Source organism: Aquarana catesbeiana, linkage group LG04 (assembly GCF_042186555.1).
Source record: "Aquarana catesbeiana isolate 2022-GZ linkage group LG04, ASM4218655v1, whole genome shotgun sequence".
NCBI lineage: Eukaryota > Metazoa > Chordata > Amphibia > Anura > Ranidae > Aquarana > Aquarana catesbeiana.
Window position 1 is genome coordinate 595,785,495 of NC_133327.1, and position 19,980 is coordinate 595,805,474.

Here is a 19,980-nt window from a genome sequence, read left to right on the forward strand (position 1 = left end):
TTGTCACAAGTAATGCAGATTCTGAACCAAAATGTCTCTTTAAGATTCCAGAGAAGCCAACCTGTTTGAGGATCTGCACCTCTTGTTCTTCTTTTTTTTTTTTTTTTATCAAGGCTGTAGGTATATATGCGGTTGTAAATAGCATTGCGCTAAACCACAAACATAAATTGTAAAAAAATGCAACAAAAAATGTCAAAGAAAGGTGAACCAATTAGTGAAAATAAATGTCCCAATATGATAGTCAAATAGATAGATAGTCAAAGTTTAATGTTACACCAGCAGTGCAAATCATGATGAAGTATATAGAAAGTCTAAATCCGATAAGAATGTCCTTCCAGTGATATTAACACAATCCAACACTGCAAATGAAGTGAAACCTCTACCATAAGAAACGCACGCTTACCAGCTTGCATGGACCTCCTATCACGGGAGGTCTATCATTCTTGTGGCGAATACCCAGCCAGGTCCTTTATCCTTGCAAAGAGATATGTATATTGTGATTCCCACTGTAATTAACTTCCCACAACACAGGTGCAGCGAAAATTGCAGCTCTGCCTCAGCAGGAACCCCCTTCAGATAGTCATGCTCCTGAAAGTTCCCTAAAAGATATAAGGCTCGCCACAGTGTAAAACCTTATATACGTTAATCTAACATTAAAAATATTGCACTTACATCAAATTCACTTAAAATATGCATTGGATAGTAAACCGACCGACTACAGCATAAACGGCCATTGTTCCGGGATCTGAGAAGCGTGGTGACGTCAGCATGTTGCTCGACCGACACGTTTCGTCACACACTGACGTCCTGGGGCACAGGCAGCGTGCTGACTCACCGCTATAAATACCAAATATTTAAAAACCATGCCTCTGTCTGAGCCTCGGGCTGTCTGTCTGGCTTTCCACCATTTTGGAAAAGGGAATATTACCACATGTATTGCATGGGTCCTAGGTCTTTCCAATAACCTAATGATAACAAATAAAATTCATATACCAGAATGGATAAAATCCTCAAGAAAGAGTTGAAGACAATACATTTTGGTCCTATACCACCAGAACAGGATACCACTAAAAAGATATAAACGGGGTCGTCACATTTCAACACAGGTGTTCCTTACTGGTATAGTGGCACACTAAAAATTAACAGTTCTATCCCGTAAACATCAGCTAAACTAACAAATAACAATAATAATAGTTAAACCCAACCCCTTAGACCCATTAGAGTGGATTGTAACCAATCCGTTGTAACCCAGAAAAATTTGACAAATCCAAATCTAATGGCCCAGGACTAGCTAAAACACAACTACTCTCATGTAAATAATTATACAGATGTGTTTAAGGCTAAAAACGAATTACACCTTGAATCAAAAAAATGGGTCTGTGCAACAAAAAACAACTATATGGCTACCATCAATATAGCGTAGTTTGGATCCGGACAACAGGAAGTGTCGCCCAAATCTCTAGGGGATCATATGCTAGCTGTAACAAAGCAGCCCCTAGTGGTAAAATCTAAAAATACTGGGTATTGAATATAAATAAAAATAATAAATATTATTAATAAGGACCTATAGAAATAGAGGCACAATTACTATATTCTAAGGTTATAACAAAAATTAAATCTGGTTATAAAAAAACAAAATAAGACATTTAAAAAGGAGAACAACTGTAGAAAACTAAAAATGGTAAATAAGGTGTAGACTGATGCCCAGTCAGTTTTTTTTAATTCTGCTGGGAATACTATTTTGCATGCGCTAGTGCACATCCAAAGCTACTGCTAAAGAGTATCCCCTACAGTCAATATATCAGATTAAGAAGAAATTGTACCTTGGAAGGCAACTTCTAAAGGGCTGCTAAGGACCTTTTATATAAGGTTAAGGGACAGTGGGTATAGCCATAACCTCCTGAAAAAAGCCTACAATATAGCTTGTAAACGAGAGAAAGGGTCTTAGATTCCCTACTAAGCCCCAGACCCAGGACCAGTCAGTCAGAGTTATTACCCAGTATTCCACACAACATATCAAATTGAGGAATATATTAACTAAATTTTGGCCTTTATTAATGGCGGATACAACTATCAACATATTTATCAAACCCTACCCCGAGATTACATATTGACGAGCACCTTCTCTCAGAGATCAGTTGGTCAAGAGCCATTATTCCATCGGGGCTCGCGACCATCCATCCCACACCGGCCCTTCTGCCTGTGGGAGATGTGATTATGTCGTTTTATCTCGAATGGTCATGAGACAATTCTTCCAAATGGCCAGATCCATGCCATCAAGCATATAGTTACTTGCCACACAGTCGGCGTTGTATATCTAGCTAAATGTCTATGTGGATGTTTTTTATATAAAGGCAAGACCAAGTGCCCCTTTTATAAACGTATAAAGGACCATACTACCTCCATCTCCAAACGTCTCATGACCACTGCTATTAGCAGACACGTGGGGCTCCAACACGATTTTGACTCTAACATGATCATGTTCACTGCCCTTGAACATGTACCTTTACATGTGAGGGGGGAGGCATCAATCGCATCCTATTACAGTTGGAAACTCGATGGATCCACACTTTGGATGCCACAAAATATCCAAGGTTGAATGAATATATACGTTTTAAATCCTTCTTATAATATATGATTGCACCTACTTATGCTTTGTGTGGTATATGTGCATTCAACCTGGATTATCTAGTTAATCATAGATTTATAATCATTATCTGTCTACTATCCCTTCCTTACTTCCCCACACTGTATATTCCTTATGTCATTTACCATCCTGGCCCAGATGAGTTGTGCTACTGCATTTATTGTACATTGGATGTTATATCTATATTATATATTTTCTCTACCACAGGTCCATAAATAGTTAACAAACGCAAACGTCATTATTATGATTATTGCCATATGTACTATATTTACAACAGTGTATTGTATAAAAAAAAAAATTCTCAAATAATGCGCTATTTTTGTATCATGTGTCGTGGTTCATGTTGACGAAGTTGGTACAGTAGTGTGGGGCCAGCACTGTACGTGATTTACTTTGCCCCCTTATCCCCCATTTCCCTTCCCCCCTTGTCTTGGTGACCCCCTTGGGCTGAATCTGAGCCGTCCATTGTGACCTTGGGTGGGTGTTGCGTGTGGTTGCACAGACGCCCCGGGCATCTGCTCCCTAATGGGAGAGATGCTCGTTTTTGGCCACTGTATTGTGTGCTGTTGTGGCCATCTGGCCTGGAATCACCTTACCATCCTGTTCTGCCCAATCCTCTTTGCCGAATGGATAGCTATGCAGAGGGTAGCTCCGCCTGCTCTCCTCCCACATGTCCAACCCCATCATGTGATAGCCCCCATCTGCTGCTCGGCATCCTGGCTTTTATAGGCGAACGGAGGGCCTCCTCCGGCGCACGCGCAGTGGCCCTGTCTCGTCTGCACTTGGTCGGTGAGGTCAGACGCTGACCGAGTGGGGGCCATATAAGGCCGGCTTGTCCAGCCTTACATCAGCTGGATGACAAGGGCGGCCATCGTGCTAACTCAGCTATGCCAGGTAACTTTGTGGCGGCTTTCTATAAATTACTGACCTTGCCTTTGCTTCTGTCATCTGCAAACATTTGTGCTGTTTGACCAATTCTCTTTACCCGACCTGTACTCAGTGTACTGTTTAGATTCCTTATACACAAGGCCACTGTTGATGGTCACTAACCCCTTATGGACTAGGCTTTCTTTGCTTCCCTTCTTTCTTTGCCAGTGCTTTATTTGTGCCTTGTGTGGAATGCCTCTGGAGGGATCAATACACTCCGGTCGCATTCAGTCCCCTTTTTAATTAATTTTTTATATTTTATTTTTTATAATCTATTTTATTCATCATTATTTTTACTTTTATTTATGTTTAAAAAAAAATCTAAAATATTTTTTTGTTTTATTTTTTCCTTTATTATATTTTACATTTTTTTTTGTTTTTATTTTATTCTAGTTTCAGTTTTTTACTCCCATTTAATTTTAATGTAATTTTTTATCTTTGTCACAATTTTTCCATCCTTACTAGTAGACTTGAATTGCCCTGTATCTTTTTCCACAGTGGTTGTTCATGACGGGTTTATAGTTTCAACCTGCATTTTGATTTCTTGGCGCCCCTGTACCCACATTTTTCTATAAGCAGAGTTTATGTAAGTAATATTGAGGCTATGTTAGCCCCCTATATTGGACTGTCTTTTGTCAAATAATACTCATTATTCCATTTTCTCCTTAATAACTTTGATGCAGCCTGGTCCCTGCATGTCCCTTGTGGCCACACAGAACCTCCCTTTGTCGCGTTTGCTGGATTGGTCTGGGTATGTGCCTCTTGGGGACGCCTCGGTAAGTTGGGTGGGATCTGTAGGGTGGAGAGGTCTTGAACCATGACACATGATCTGTGTTTGTTTTATTTATCTTTTTTATTTGATCATTGAACTTTTGTCTATGTATTTATTATCATTAGAGCCATTGTTGAATGCTGGTGACCACATAATGCCCTGTGGAAGCCATTGTTGGCGAAACATGTAGGGACGTGATTTGCATCAGTAATTCATGCATATGGATACCTTGGCTAGTATCAGTCTGTATATTTACTCTGCTCCCTTTCTTTATGTACCCTATGCTTGTATTGTACTTTTGTAATAAAATTTATATTTTTAAGGAAAAATTGTACTTCTTAGATGTTTGGGCACCATTATAATTCCTAACAAAATTCCCTTCTTTTGATCTTAAATATAAGGGATGAGGTGCCGGATTCAATAAGGTCACTCAATTCATACAGCTCCAAAGTACATCTGTGTTTAATTATTTACATGACTGTAGCTGTGTTTAGCTAGTCCTGGACCATTAGGTTTGGATTTGTCACATTTTTCTGGGTTACATCTGATGGCTATAATCCACTCTAATGGGTCTATGGAGTTGGGTTTAACTATTGTTATTGTTTGTTATTTGTCAGTTTAACCAATGTTTACAGGAAGGGACTGTTCATTTTGAGTGTGATACTATTCTCTTACCACCGTGTGCCACTATACCAGTAAGGGACACCTGTGTTCATATGTGACCCCCTTTAGATCATTTTAGCAGTAGCCATTCCTGTGTTATAGGACCTAAATGCATTGTCTTTTACTCTTTTTTGTTTCAGGATTTTTATCCATTCTGGTATATGAATTTTTTTGTTATCATGTTATGGGAAAGACCCAGGACTCATGCAATACGTGTGGTAACATACCCTTTTCCAAAATGGTAGAAAGCCAGACAGACTGCCCGAGGCTGAGACCGAGGCATGGTTGTTAAATATCTGGTATTTATAGTGGTGAGTCAGCACGCAGCCCGTGCCCCATGACATTGTCAGTGTGTGATGAAATGCATCGGTTGGGTGACATGCTGACGTTACCACGCTTCTCTGATCCTGGAAGGCTGAGCCTTTATGCTGTAGCCGGCCAGCTTACGATTATCCAATACATATTTAATGTGAATGTGATGTAAGTATATAATATTTTTTGAAGTTAGATTTAAGTATATATGGTTTTACACTATGGCGAGCCTCATATCTTTTTGGGGAACTTCCATGAGAATGACTGAAGGGGGATTTTGTGCCGTATGGCCTCCGTGGAGGGCTCCTGCTGCAGAGACCGAACTTCGATTGTCGCTGCACCTGTTTTGTGGGAAGTTCATTACGGTGGGAATCGCCATATATATATATTTGTTTGCAAGGATAAAGGCCCAGACTGGGGATTCGCCACAAGCGTGATATACCTCCCATGATAGGAGGTCCATGCAAGCTGGTAAGCGTGCATTTCTTATGGTAGAGGTTTCACTTCATTTGCGGTGTTGGATGGTGTTAATATCACTGGAGGGCATTCTTATCTGATTTGGACTTTCTATTTACTTCACGATTTGCACTGCTGGTGTAACATTAAACTTTGATTATCTGTTAAGGATGGTCATTCCATATTGGGACATTTATTTTCACTAATTGGTTCACCTTTCTTTGATATAAATTGTGAAAAACTGAGACAAAGAATGTTTGTGGTTTAGCGCAACTATATTTACAACTGCTCATTTAGACTGTATATATCTTCAGCAGAGTTGCTGCTTTTTAGGGTCATTGGAATTTAGAGCGCAGTTTCTTTTTTCTGTAAGTATATATATCTTGAGGTTGTAGAAGATGTGCAGCTCTAACTGCCAGAAAGTCAAAGAACGTTGAAGATAAGCATAAGACGAAATGGAAAGCAGTGTGAGCTTTTTTGTTATTCTTGTGTAAAGTTTGGTGAATTTTGTGTTATTAGCTGCATTACATAAACCAACTCACTTTATACAAACCAGTCCAGTTATAGTGAAAACTAAATAACACAGATTACCAGTGCTGCATTAAAACTCAGTATTATTGAAAAAGCTCAGTACAGCTTTTTTTTTTTTTTTTTGAGCGCAAATACAGCCCATTAATTGTAATGTGCCCATGCACACAGGCGTGCAAACAAGTGCCATGCATTGTTTGGTGAAAAAAAACAAAAAGAAATTTGCATTTTTGGCCAGTATTCTATGCCTCATGCGTGCAAATACTTGCAAGTGCGCACAAAAATGTCCATTTGCATATTGTACAGAATGAGAATACATTCCTGTGAAATTGCAAAAATGCATAAACGTGAAAATACACGCAAATACTTATAAAAAACCGCCTGAAATTACGTCTGAAAAAGTAAATGCTCAAACAGGAGTATCATGTGCAAGAGTCCTAAAGCAGCATTTTTGAACCGGAGTGCCTTCAGGTTTCTTCAGGGTTGCCTTGACAAAATGCCCAAAAATTGTATGGAAGCCAATGGGTGGATCAAGCCTGCCTTTTAGCCACACAAAACCACCAGGTTTCATTGTGCACCATTACAACCTTCTTTTCGCCGTTGTCCACACAACCAATGATATCATTGGTTGATAAGGAGGATGCCTAGTGCCTTCACAGGATTCTCGTTTGCTCCTCCCCTGCCCCTCTCCGTCAGCACTGGAGTCACAGCTGAGGGAGAAGAGAAACACTGGAATACTAGTCAGTACCAGTGTGCAAAGGTATATTGCTTTCGAAGAATAAATCCCCTCAAATGTTGGGTTTCCTACGTGTGCGCAATATTATATAAAACTATTAGTTTCGTTTTTTACATTTTAGAAGATTGTGCATCATTTTATTTTTTTATTTTTTTTGAAGATTCTCCTTAAGTTATAAGAAGAGTAGGTACAAAACAGAGCTTTTAGGGCATACAGTGGCTCAAGTAAAAGCAACAAAACAGTACAAACAACTAACATGACCAGCTAACCAGTATATTCGCCCATAGGGCTGTAAAAACTTACTTAGAGGCCACAAAGTATGGCAATAGAAGCAAAACTTAGGGATATAATTGTCCATCTCTACAGCAGACAGGGAGCACACTGTGTACTGTATAATTAAAAATATCTTATAAGGCAGTACACCACACCGGGTTAGGCAATGGGGAGGCTAGAGCCCTCAACATAACAAAAAATAATTGAACAAGTAATCACAGTAAAAGGAAGATGAAATGCTCTACAAAAGTAGTCATTAAGTGGCAGGAGCGATGAAATCTAACCTTAAATCACAAATTTTGAAATAACTTCTTGGGACAACCCCCAGAGTAATATGTGTCTTTATACAAGGCATCACTGAATTGACAAGAATCTTCCAATACTCAGACAGACAGCTGTATCTGTTTTCCATCGTAGCGCTATTGCCTTCCTGGCGTAAAATAACAGAAGACTCAACAAGGTGCTGAGCGCCCTAGTATACACAGGGCCTCTACTAAACTAAGAATACAAATGGCTATTGAGCACGGAAACTGAATGGTGGTTAGCCCACAAATGGAATCTAGAACATTGACCCAGAGGAAACAAATGCGTGGATAGGCCCATATCATATGCAGGATATCATCTGAATCATCTGAACAACGCCAAAAATGCGAAGGGACCTGAGGATATATTTAATGTAATCTAAATGGCGTCAGGTACATTCTGTGAATACATTTCAACTGGATTAAGCTATTGAGTGCATAATTTTAAAGGGTGCCTTCACTGAAAAAAGGCTGAGAAACACTGCAATGAAGTTGTCAGTGAGGAAATTAATTTTAGCTGTACAACTTAACCAGCCTTTACCTGTGCTGGGGGACTGTTTGGTCTGTTATTCTATGTTGTGTGTAGGGGGCCTTCAACGTATCCATAAAATATGCTTTGATTGCTGTGCCACAAGCAAGTGTCTGACAGATGTTTGAAATGCTCAGCAAAAACATTTTTAACAAATTAACCACTAGCCAACCAGCCGCTGCAGTTATTCTGCGGCAGATTGGCCCAGCGGGACAAATCGCTGTAGCTGTATGTCGCTCCTTTAAGACGTCACAGCAGGCCGCCTGGCCCCGGAGCCGATGTGCGTGCTCGGTGGGTGCGATGACCGCCGGGCACCCACGATCGCTCGTGACAGAGAGAACTGGGATCTGTGTGTGTAAACACACAAATCCCAGTTCTCTCAGGGGAGTGGAGACAGATCGTGTGTTCATACTAAGTATGAACACCAATCTCTCTCCTCCCCTAGTCAGTCCTATCCCCCGTACAGTTAGAACACACTTAGGGAACACGATTAACCCCTTGATCGCCCCCTAGTGTTAACTCCTTCCCTGCCAGTGTCATTTATACAGTAATCAATGGCTATTTTTAGCACTGATCGCTGTATAAATGTCAATGGTCCCAAAATAGTTTCAAAAGTGTCTGTCCGCCGCAATGTCGCAGTCCTAATAAAAATTGCAGATCGCCGCTATTACTAGTAAAAATAAATTATAATAAAAATTACATAAATCTATCCCCTATTTTTTAGACGCTATGACTTTTGAGCAAACCAATCAATATACGCTTCTTGCGATTTTTTTTTTTTTACCAAAAATATGTAGAAGAATAGATATCGGCCTAAACTGAGGAAAAAAATATTTTAAAAAATTAAAAATGGGATATTTATTATAGCAAAAACTACAAAATATTGTGTTTTTTGCAAAATTGTGGCTCTTTTTTGTTTATAGCGCAAAAAATAAAAACCGCAGAGCTGATCAAATACCACCAAAAGAAAGCTCTATTTGTGGGGAAAAAAGACATACATTTTGTTTGGGTACAATGTCGCATGACCACGCAATTGTCAGTTAAAGCGACGCAGTGCCGTATCGCAAAAAATGGCCTAGTCAGGAAGGAGGCAAATCCTTCCGGGGCTGAAGTGGTTAAAGTAGCGTTCCGGACGAAATTATACTTTTTAAATAAAAATACCCCTATAATACACAAGCTTAATGTATTTTAGTAAAGTTAGTCTGTAAACTAAGGTCTGTTTTATTATTTTATAGCAGTAGTTTGTTATTTTATAAACTTACAGCAGGCCGTGGCCATCTTAAGTGTGGGCATTTGAAGCCAGACTGTATTTCTTCCTGGATCTCATCCTTGCAGATCTCGCACATGCTCAGTGCAGCACAAGGAGTGTAATAGGTTTCAGGTCAGGTTTCCATAGCAACGGCAGTGTCAGAGGAAGTTTCCGCCCCTTCCCAGAAGGCATTGCAAACAGGAAAGGATGCGATGGGCCGTGGCCAGGGAGGAGGAAGTGAAAAATGAATACAGCAGATATACACTAGGTGCTGAGAAAAAAAATTTAAAAATATCCAATTCGTTTACAGTGCACGGTTTAGTGAGGGATGCTGAAGAGTTGTAAAAGTGGGTGGAACTCACTAGACAATAGAGCTTTCTTTTGGTGGTATTTGATCACCTCTGCATTTTTTTTTTTTTTTGCTCTATGACCAAAAAAAGAACGACAATTTTGAAAAATATTAAGAAAAGTTAAAAACAAGATTGGGACTTTATAATAAGACACAGATCCGGTTTCCTGCTTAGCAGAAACACAGACTCAATGCCTTCACTTCTGACAGAATGACAATCTGCCTTGTTTACATTGGCAGATCGCCGTTCTGCCTGTGTCCTGTGTAACCAGCGGGTGCTGGCGGGCATTGAGTCCGCGGTACCTGCTGCTGGGCTCCCGCGGTGTATGATCACAGCTGGAGCGGGTCGCCGACGGCACAAGTGTGAGCGAGCCCCAGACCCAAAAGTGTCAGATCACATACTAGGTACATGATCTGGCGCAGTATATTTATGGTAGGCCATCCGCAAGTGGTTATAAAACAAAAAAAAGACAGAAAATTTTGAAAAAAAAATATTTTCTACTTTCTGTTATAAATCATATCCAATAAAATCAAATTTCCTCATAAATTTAGGCCAACATGTATCCTGCTATATGTCTTTGTTATAGAAAAAAAAAAACACTTTTGGGGACACTAGTATAGTTCTGACTATGACCAGGATACTGATCTGGACAGACACTACTAGTAATGGCGGTGATAGTGTGGCGGCAATCGGGGACTGGCACTGGCATGAGTTCGACTCGAACATCGGCTATTCGCTTGTTCGCCAAATTTCAAACATTATGTGCCGTTCGCGCCAAATTCGAGCGGCACGTCACGGCCCATAATGCACTGCGTCATCGCAGTGCATTGCTGACTGATGATTGGCCAAGCATGCACTATGACCCACATGTATGGCAGTAATTCCGCGCTTAGGAAGAGAAGGGACTGCTGCCCCCCTACAAATGAATATCACCAAAGTGATATCCAAAAAATGGGTAATGATCTAAACAGGGGTGTTGGCGCTGTCCGGCTATATGCACATAAAGGTATATAAAAAACTACTCAAATAAATAAAGCAGAAGTACTTGTGAAAGAGGTGATGCGTGTAAACAATACGTGACAGGGCTAGGGTGTATTAAATGCAAACAATACCCTAGGCAGATAATAATACTAATAAAGTGCTGCGTGCTCCTAAAAGTGAAAAAATGAAAAATGTGCCTTAGTCCCAATTAATCAAATGTCCATATGTGTGTAAAAGAATATACCACTAATGCAAAGTGTGTAAAATACAACCAGTCTCCCTGGCATAAAAATGCAGTAAAGTGCAAAGTGCTCCTGAACAAATGTGTCTTAATCTCAATGCATCAAATACCATAAAAATAAATAAAAATAAAAAATAAATAAATAAAAAATGTACCCGCAGGTGAATAAACAATAGTGGCAATCAAAACAGAAATTTTGCAAATCAAGCACACAATGGAAAAAATAATAATTTAGAAGATATCCCCAACAAGTGTGCATAAAAATATATAGAAAGGTATGTAAATGTCCAAAGTTCAAAATCCCAAAAAATGTGTCCTTATAGTGAAAAAACAGTGATCTCAGCTTTAACTGATGTAGTCCCCGTCCTCCACCGCACACCCACTCGTGCTTGCACTCACCGGACTACCTCACCCCTGCAGGGGTAAAGGCATATGTGGAAAAATCCCACGATGGCGAATCCGGGGGGGGGGGGGGGTTTCCTCCGTTGAAGGGTGTTATGTCCTTAGTAATATCCCCAGTAACGAACATCCATGTAAAGTGAGGAAGAAGGAAACTTCATAGCGTAACTCCTCGTTTTTACTGGTTGCTGCGAAGCAGGAAGTGTATGGTTACCATAGAAACCGCATTCATCTTCCGGTGTCAGATTCCTGTCGGTTACACGGGGGACAACACAGTAGAGAGCCGGTTGACAGACATTACAGCTGATAGCACGTTTGTCATGGACTTTTATCAATAAAATTCATATAATTTTTGTGGAGTTACGCTATGAAGTTTCCTTCTTCCTCACTTTACATGGATGTTCGTTACTGGGGATATTACTAAGGACATTACACCCTTCAACGGAGGAAACCCCCCCCCGGATTCGCCATCGTGGGATTTTTCCACATATGCCTTTACCCCTGCAGGGGTGAGGTAGTCCGGTGAGTGCAAGCACGAGTGGGTGTGCGGTGGAGGACGGGGACTACATCAGTTAAAGCTGAGATCACTGTTTTTTCACTATAAGGACACATTTTTTGGGATTTTGAACTTTGGACATTTACATACCTTTCTATATATTTTTATGCACACTTGTTGGGGATATCTTCTAAATTATTATTTTTTCCATTGTGTGCTTGATTTGCAAAATTTCTGTTTTGATTGCCACTATTGTTTATTCACCTGCGGGTACATTTTTTATTTATTTATTTTTTATTTTTATTTATTTTTATGGTATTTGATGCATTGAGATTAAGACACATTTGTTCAGGAGCACTTTGCACTTTACTGCATTTTTATGCCAGGGAGACTGGTTGTATTTTACACACTTTGCATTAGTGGTATATTCTTTTACACACATATGGACATTTGATTAATTGGGACTAAGGCACATTTTTCATTTTTTCACTTTTAGGAGCACGCAGCACTTTATTAGTATTATTATCTGCCTAGGGTATTGTTTGCATTTAATACACCCTAGCCCTGTCACGTATTGTTTACACGCATCACCTCTTTCACAAGTACTTCTGCTTTATTTATTTGAGTAGTTTTTTATATACCTTTATGTGCATATAGCCGGACAGCGCCAACACCCCTGTTTAGACTATGACCCACATGCTTTGGCCAATCACAGCGCCGTCAGCGAAGAGAGCCATAATTGGCCACAGGCAGGGTGGCTCAGGGGGTTAAGTACACGCCCCACACTATATAAGGCCGCCCACACGTCGGCCTTGTGTAGTGTGTTGGTGGCGTTTGTTCAGAGAGAGACAGAGAGTGATATTTCATTTAGTTTGAGCAGGCAGGCAATTCTGTTGCTAATATACTTCAGGCAGGCGAGACAGTTAGATAGCTGCAGTGTATTTAGTATATATATGCATCCCAGTTTTGTGTGTGTGTGTGCGTGTGTGTATATATATATATATATATATATATATATATATATATATATATATATATATATATACACTGTATACAGTTTAGCTTCATCTCACTGCAGACCGTTCCTGGTGTACTGTTGCTAATATACTTCAGGCAGGCGGTGAGACAGTTATGCCCCGTACACACGGTCGGATTTTCCGACGAAAAATGTGTGATAGGACCTTGTTGTCGGAAATTCCGACCGTGTGTAGGCTCCATCACACATTTTCCATCGGATTTTCCGACACACAAAGTTTGAGAGCTTGCTATAAAATTTTCCGACAACAAAAATTGTCGGAAATTCCGATCGTGTGTACACAAATTCGACGGACAAAGTGCCACGCATGCTCAGAATAGATAGAGATGAAAGCTATTGGCCACTGCCCCGTTTATAGTCCCGACGTACGTGTTTTACGTCACCACGTTTAGAACGATCGGATTTTCCGACAACTTTGTGTGACCGTGTGTATGCAAGACAAGTTTGACCCAACATCCGTCGGAAAAAATCCTAGGATTTTGTTGTCGGAATATCCGAACAAAGTCCGACCGTGTGTACGGGGCATTAGCTGCAGTGTATTTAGTATATATACATATATATATATACACACACACTGTATACAGTTTAGCTTCATCTCACTGCAGACCATTCCTGGTGTATTGTTTCTAATATACTCCAGCCAGGCAGGTGACTCACTGAGCTGCAGTTCATTTAATAAATATATATACAGGCTTTTATATATATATATATATATATATATATATATATATATATATATATATATATATAGTCTAGCCAAGCCTATACCTGACTAGGCCATTGCCTGAGTACTTGTTCAAAGACACTTTCAGCCAGGCAGGTGACTCACTGAGCTGCAGTTCATAAAATATATATCCACTGCATTGTATTCAAGCCAAGCCTATATCTGACTGTAGGCCATTCCTTGAGTGCGTGTTCAAAGACACTTTTAGCCAGGCAGATGACTCACTGAGCTGCAGTTCATATAATAAATATATATACAGGGTTGTGTATATATATATAGTCTAGCCAAGACTATACCTGACTAGGCCATTGCCTGAGTGTGTGTTCAAAGACACTTTCAGCCAGGTAGGTGACACACTGAGCTGCAGTTCATAAAATATATATCCACTGCATTGTAGTCCAGCCAAGCCTATACCTTACTGTAGGCCATTCCTGGTGTACTGTTTTTAGTAAACTTCAGGCTTTGTTTTGCTAATCTAATTGTGCAGTATGTCTGGAAGGCCACCAAGGAGAGGCAGACGCTCACAGGCCACTAAAAGAGGGCAAGCAGGCTCTGTGTCTACAGCAAACAGTGCTGGTCGTGGACACGGTGCATCCTCAGCACGTGGCCGTGGGGCACGCTTGTCCTTTTTTTCAGCAGCTGGCCGTGTTGAGCCACAACATGCAGAAGAGTTGGTAGAGTGGATGACCAAGCAAAACAGCAGCCACTTGGGCACCACATGCTTGACCAGACATATGTCGAGCTCCCATGCAGTCCGTTGGCAACAGTACTTAAAAGACCCACACCAAAGAACAAGGTGGACCTCTCCTCACTCCTCATCAGCTGGGATCTCCGACCCCACTATACCTTAAGTCCTCTCAGAAACCAGCACTGACAGGAATGAAAGTGTAGAATTAGGTGTGCCAAGTACTTGCGGGCAATCTGCTATCGCTACACCAATGTCCAATTGTAGTAGGCAAATTTCCCTACACCAGTTGCTAAACCAGCAAAAGAAATTCTGTCCCAGCCATCCACATGCTCAGTGGCTGAATGCTAGTTTGGCTAAATTGCTAGCACTCCAGCTGCTGCCTTTTCAGCTGGTAGACTCTGCCCCCTTTCGAGAATTTGTGGAATGTGCAGTACCTCAGTGGCAGGTTCCCAAACGCCAATTTATTTCTCGTAAGGCAACTCCTGCTCTCTACCGACATGTGGAGGGCAATGTCTTTGCCTCGTTGGACAGGGCGGACAGCGGTAAGGTGCATATTACCGCTGACTCATGGTCCAGCAGGTTACCTTTCTTTGATGGTGCACTGGGTAACCCTGCTGGCAGCTGGAAAGATGCAGGACAGGGTGCAGTATTGTTGGAGCTTGTTCCACCACCACACCTTCAAAATGCTGGTAGTGGTGATTCTGCCACACCTCTCTCCTCCACCCCCTCCTCTTCTTCTTCCTCTATGGCCTCTTCCTGTGCAGATTTGTCCTCAGAACCAGTGGTGCTCCGTAGGCATTCTAGAGGCTACGCAAACTCTCAGGCAAAAAGATGCCATGCGGTGCTTGAGTTGGTCTGCTTAAGGGACAGGAGCCATACTGGGGCAGAGATTCTGTCAGCTCTCCAGGGGCAGGCTCAGAGGTGGTTGACGCCACGCCAGCTTCAGCCAGGGATGGTGGTTTGCGACAATGGCACCAACCTCCTCTCCGCCCTCCGACAGGGACACTTCACCCACGTGCCCTGTTTTGCTCATGTCCTTAATTTGGTGGTGCAGCGGTTCTTGTGCAGGTACCCGGGCTTAAAGGATATCCTGAGGCAGGCCAGGAAAGTCTGTGGGCATTTCCTGGCGTTCATTTAATGCCAGTGCTCGGCTGGCTGACTTTCAAAAGGAATGCAACCTGCCCAAGAACTGCCTCATTTGTGACATGCCCACCAGGTGGAACTCAACGTTGGCAATGCTGCAGCAGCTGCACACACAGCAGAGGGCCATCAACGAGTACCTGTGCGAGTATGGCACCAGGACAGGGTCAGGGGAGCTTGGCTTTTTTTACCCACGCCAGTGGCTCATGATCAAGGATTCATGCACTGTCCTGTCACCATTTGAGGAGGCCACGAGGATGGTGAGCAGTGACAGTGCATGCATCAGTGATACTGTCCCTCTTGTCTACCTGTTGGAGCACTTGTTGCATGGAATAATGGACAGGGCACTTGAGGCAGAACAGAGGGAGGAAGAGGAGGACTTCCTTACCTCTCAAGGCCCCCTTTATCCAGACAGGATTCCTGCGGGCCCACCAATCTCACAGGAAGATGAGGAGGAGGAGGATGAGGATTGTGTCAGCATGGAGGTGGAGCCTAGCACTCAGCATCAGCAGCAGTCTTCAAGGGATCGTTTACAGTCCCCAGAAACCCATGGACTTGTACATGGCTTGGAGGAGGTGGTTGCGGATCAGGTCGTCCTTAGTGACCCAGAGGACTCCGGATCGAATGCCTCAGCAAACCTACGCTGCGTGGCCTCTCTGATCCTGCAAAGCCTGCGAAAGGACCCTCAGATTCGTGTGATCAAGCAGAGGGATCACTACTGGCTGGCAACCCTTCTTGATCCACGTTACAAGGGTAAGGTTGCGGAACTTATCCAGCCTTCGCAGAGGGAGCAGAGGATGAAACATCTTCGGGGGGGGCCTTGCAGAAAGGTTTGTGCAACGCATTTCCAGAGCCTGGGAGGGTACAAATTCCTGGACAATGTGTTGCTGAGGCTTCAGTCGGTCACAGAAGGAGCAGTGGCGAAGGTGGCCGTCTGACCAGTGCGTTCAGACAATTTTTTAGTCCGCAGCCCCAAGGTATGATCGGTTCTAGCAACAATTGCCAGCATTTGTTGTACATGGTGCAAGAATACCCATAGGCAAGATCAGATTTGGAGACCTTTCCAACCAAAAATCCACTGGGTTACTGGGTCTTAAGGATGGATCACTGGCCAGAGCTTGCACAGTTTGCAATTGAGCTACTGGCCTGTCCTGCATCCAGCGTTCTTTCAGAACGCACATTCAGTGCCACTGGAGGCTTTGTAACCGTGCGCCTGTCCACCGACTCGGTTGATTGGCTCACCTTCATAAAAATGAATCAGTCTTGGATCACCAGCTACCAAGCACCTGATGCTGATGTAACCAAATAATTTTTTTATGAATGTGAGATCCCTTGAAGACTGCCTATGCTGATGCTGACTGACTATCCTGTTATGCCGAGTGACTATCCTATTCCTCCTCAATGTTCATGTTGATAGCTTCTAAGAACGTTTTTGGTTCTGGGCACCAGCACCAGTGCCTAAAGCTCAATTTTCCTGCCCCTGTTTAACAGGGGCACGTAATTACAATTTTTAAATCTAATATTTCACAGCAGGGCTCGTTCCTGTGCTCAACAACAAAATCTATGAGGGGTTACAGTGTTGTGGCACCAGTGCCTAAAGCCCAATATTTCTGCTTCTGTTTAACAGGGGCATGTAATTACAATTTTTGCTGTAATATTTTGCAGCAGGGCTCGTTCCTGCACTCAACTAGAGTATCTGTGAGGGGTTGCAGTGTTGTGGCACCAGCACCAGTGCCTAAAGCCCATTTTTTTCTGCCCCTGTTTAACAGGGGCGTGTAATTACAATTTTTGCTGTAATATTTTGCAGCAGGGCTCGTTCCTGCACTCAACTAGAGTATCTGTGAGGGGTTGCAGTGTTGTGGCACCAGCACCAGTGCATAAAGCCCAATTTTTCTGACCCTGTTCAACAGGGGCATGTAATTACAATTCTTGATATAATATTTCACAGCAGGGCCCGTTCCAGCGCCCACCAAGAGTAACTTTGAGGGCTTACAGTGTTGTGGCAACACCACCACCAAAGGCCCAATTTTTCTGACCCTGTTCAACAGAGGCATGTAATTACAATTCTTGATATAATATTTCACAGCAGGGCCCATGCCAGCGCCCAGCAAGAGTAACTGTGAGGGCTTACAGTGTTCTGGTACCACCAACACCTAAGGCCCAATTTTCTGCAGAGTATATAGGGCAGGCCCCTACTTTCAAACATCCGACTTACAAACGGCTCCTACTTACAAACGACTCCTACTTACAAACCAAGGGAGACAACAGGAAGTGGGAGGAAATCTACCCCTAGGAAGGGAAATTCTCTCCTATAAGAGTTAATATGGGAAAATGGTGTCTCCTCCACTGATTTATCACCGATCCTTGTTTCCCTGAAAAAACCCAAATTTTCAAAATCCAATTGTCATTGGGACAGAAAGAGAAACAGGGGCACAGACAGCAAAACAAATGTTACAGGGGTGATGATAACCCTTCCCTATGTTTTCCAAAAAGCTTTAAAATAGATTTTTGGCTGGAGCTACACTTACAAAATGTACCTGTTCCAAATTACAGATTCTACATAAGAACAAACCTACAGTCCCTGTCTTGTTTGCACTGCCTGTATACTGCTGTTCAGTGTATATAGGGCCTGGGGGCCCAACGCCTTTTCTTTTTTTAATTTGGGTGTGGGGTTCCCCTTAATATCCATACAAGACCCATAGGGCCTGGTAATGGACTGAGGGGTACCCATGCCATTTGTCTCACTGATTTTCATCCATATTGCCGGGACCCAACATTACATTAAAGCCGAAGTAAATGACTTTTATTCCTTTAAAAATGTAATTTTGTGCAGGGGCTGTTCTAAGCATGGGAAACACGCGCCACTTTACCGGCATACTATAGACACCCCCCAGGTACGATATTTAAAGGAATATTTCACTTTTATTTTTTCACTTTAAGCATCATTAAAATTACTGCTCCCGGAAAAACGGCCGTTTTTAAACCTTTTTTTTGCATTGATGCATGTCCCCTGGGGCAGGACCCGGGTCCTCAAACCCTTTTTAGGACAATAACTTGCATATTAGCCTTTAAAATTCGCACTTTTAATTTCTCACGTTCGAGTCCCATAGACTTTAACGGTGTTTGAACGGTCGTGCAAACTTTCGGTCTGTTCGCATGTTCTGGATGCGAACCGAACCGGGGGGTGTTCGGCCCATCCCTACTCACAACCCTTCTCCAAAACCTTAAAATAAGTATAGAAGTCAACTGTAATGTGGAAGTCACCATTTCTTCCATCTGTGTGGATTTTCATGGTCCAGTAAATCAACTATGGAAGATCTTATGGCTTCCCAACCATAAGGAAGAACATTTTCTCAAGATTTTCTTCTATTGAATTGACTTTATCCCTTCATCAGATTATACCCAAGTTCATTCTACCTAATGGGGACTCAACCCTTCTTCCCTCTCTACATAGCTCCCAACTGTCCCTGATTTCAAAGGACTGTCCCTCATTTTGAACAAAGTCCCTCTGTGCCTCTTTCCTTCTCATTTGTCCCTAATTTTTTGGTCTGATTTGTATAGTTGTATGAAAAATGCACTATTTATCTATCCAATAGTTCTTCCCAGTGCTAAACCTTTCATCTAATTTCTAAATTGCCGCATCTGAAAATTCCAAAACACAATATAAAGAAATAGTAGTGGTAAAAAAAGCTCTTGTGGGTTTAACTAATCATTTTGGTTGTATAATTCTCCTTGGGGCGTGACAGGGGGTGTGTTCTATGCCAACATACCGTTGCTAATAGGTGTCCCTCGTTCCCATCTCAGAAAGATGGGAGGTATGTCTCTACCCCTCTCTGCCTGGTCACCTATGCAAGGTATTGTTACCTTCATACTCTAAACTTTGTTCTCCTAGATTAGATAGAAGTACAACTAAGCTCACAAACTTACACAGATCTTCATCCTCCCCCCACCCAATAGCTAAGGGTACTGCCAAATATCAATCAACAGGTGACCAGTCTTATATTAGTACTCTAATTATTTGGAGCAATGATTTCATGATCTCCACCTCATCCAATCAGAGAACACTTTGCAGTCATTGAGAGAATGCAAAGTGTTCTCTAAATGGCACCCATGCCAAGCAAGTGTCGTACTGTGTTCGTTCACTAAGCAGTAGGGTAGCCACTCGGCACAGGACCCGGAAGTTAGCGCAATCGCTGTAGTGGTGCCTACTACAGTGATTTCCAATGGAGATCTCCCAGGTATGACAAATTCATATTTACATTAGTTCAAGCTAGACAAATGTAACAATGCAAAAATATCCATATTCAAACTACAGCTTTAAAATGTATCTCTAGGCAAAATTAAAAAAACAAATCCATACATCTCTGGAATAAATGCACTCTTTCCATATCTTGCCTATTTAAAGTGGATGTAAACCCAATGTCATCCTTTCTGAACTACTGCCATAGGGGTTATCTATAAGGATATACATGCCTCCTGCATGTATCTTTACCTGTCAAATGTCTCCCCTCTGTCTTTTATTAGACCTGAA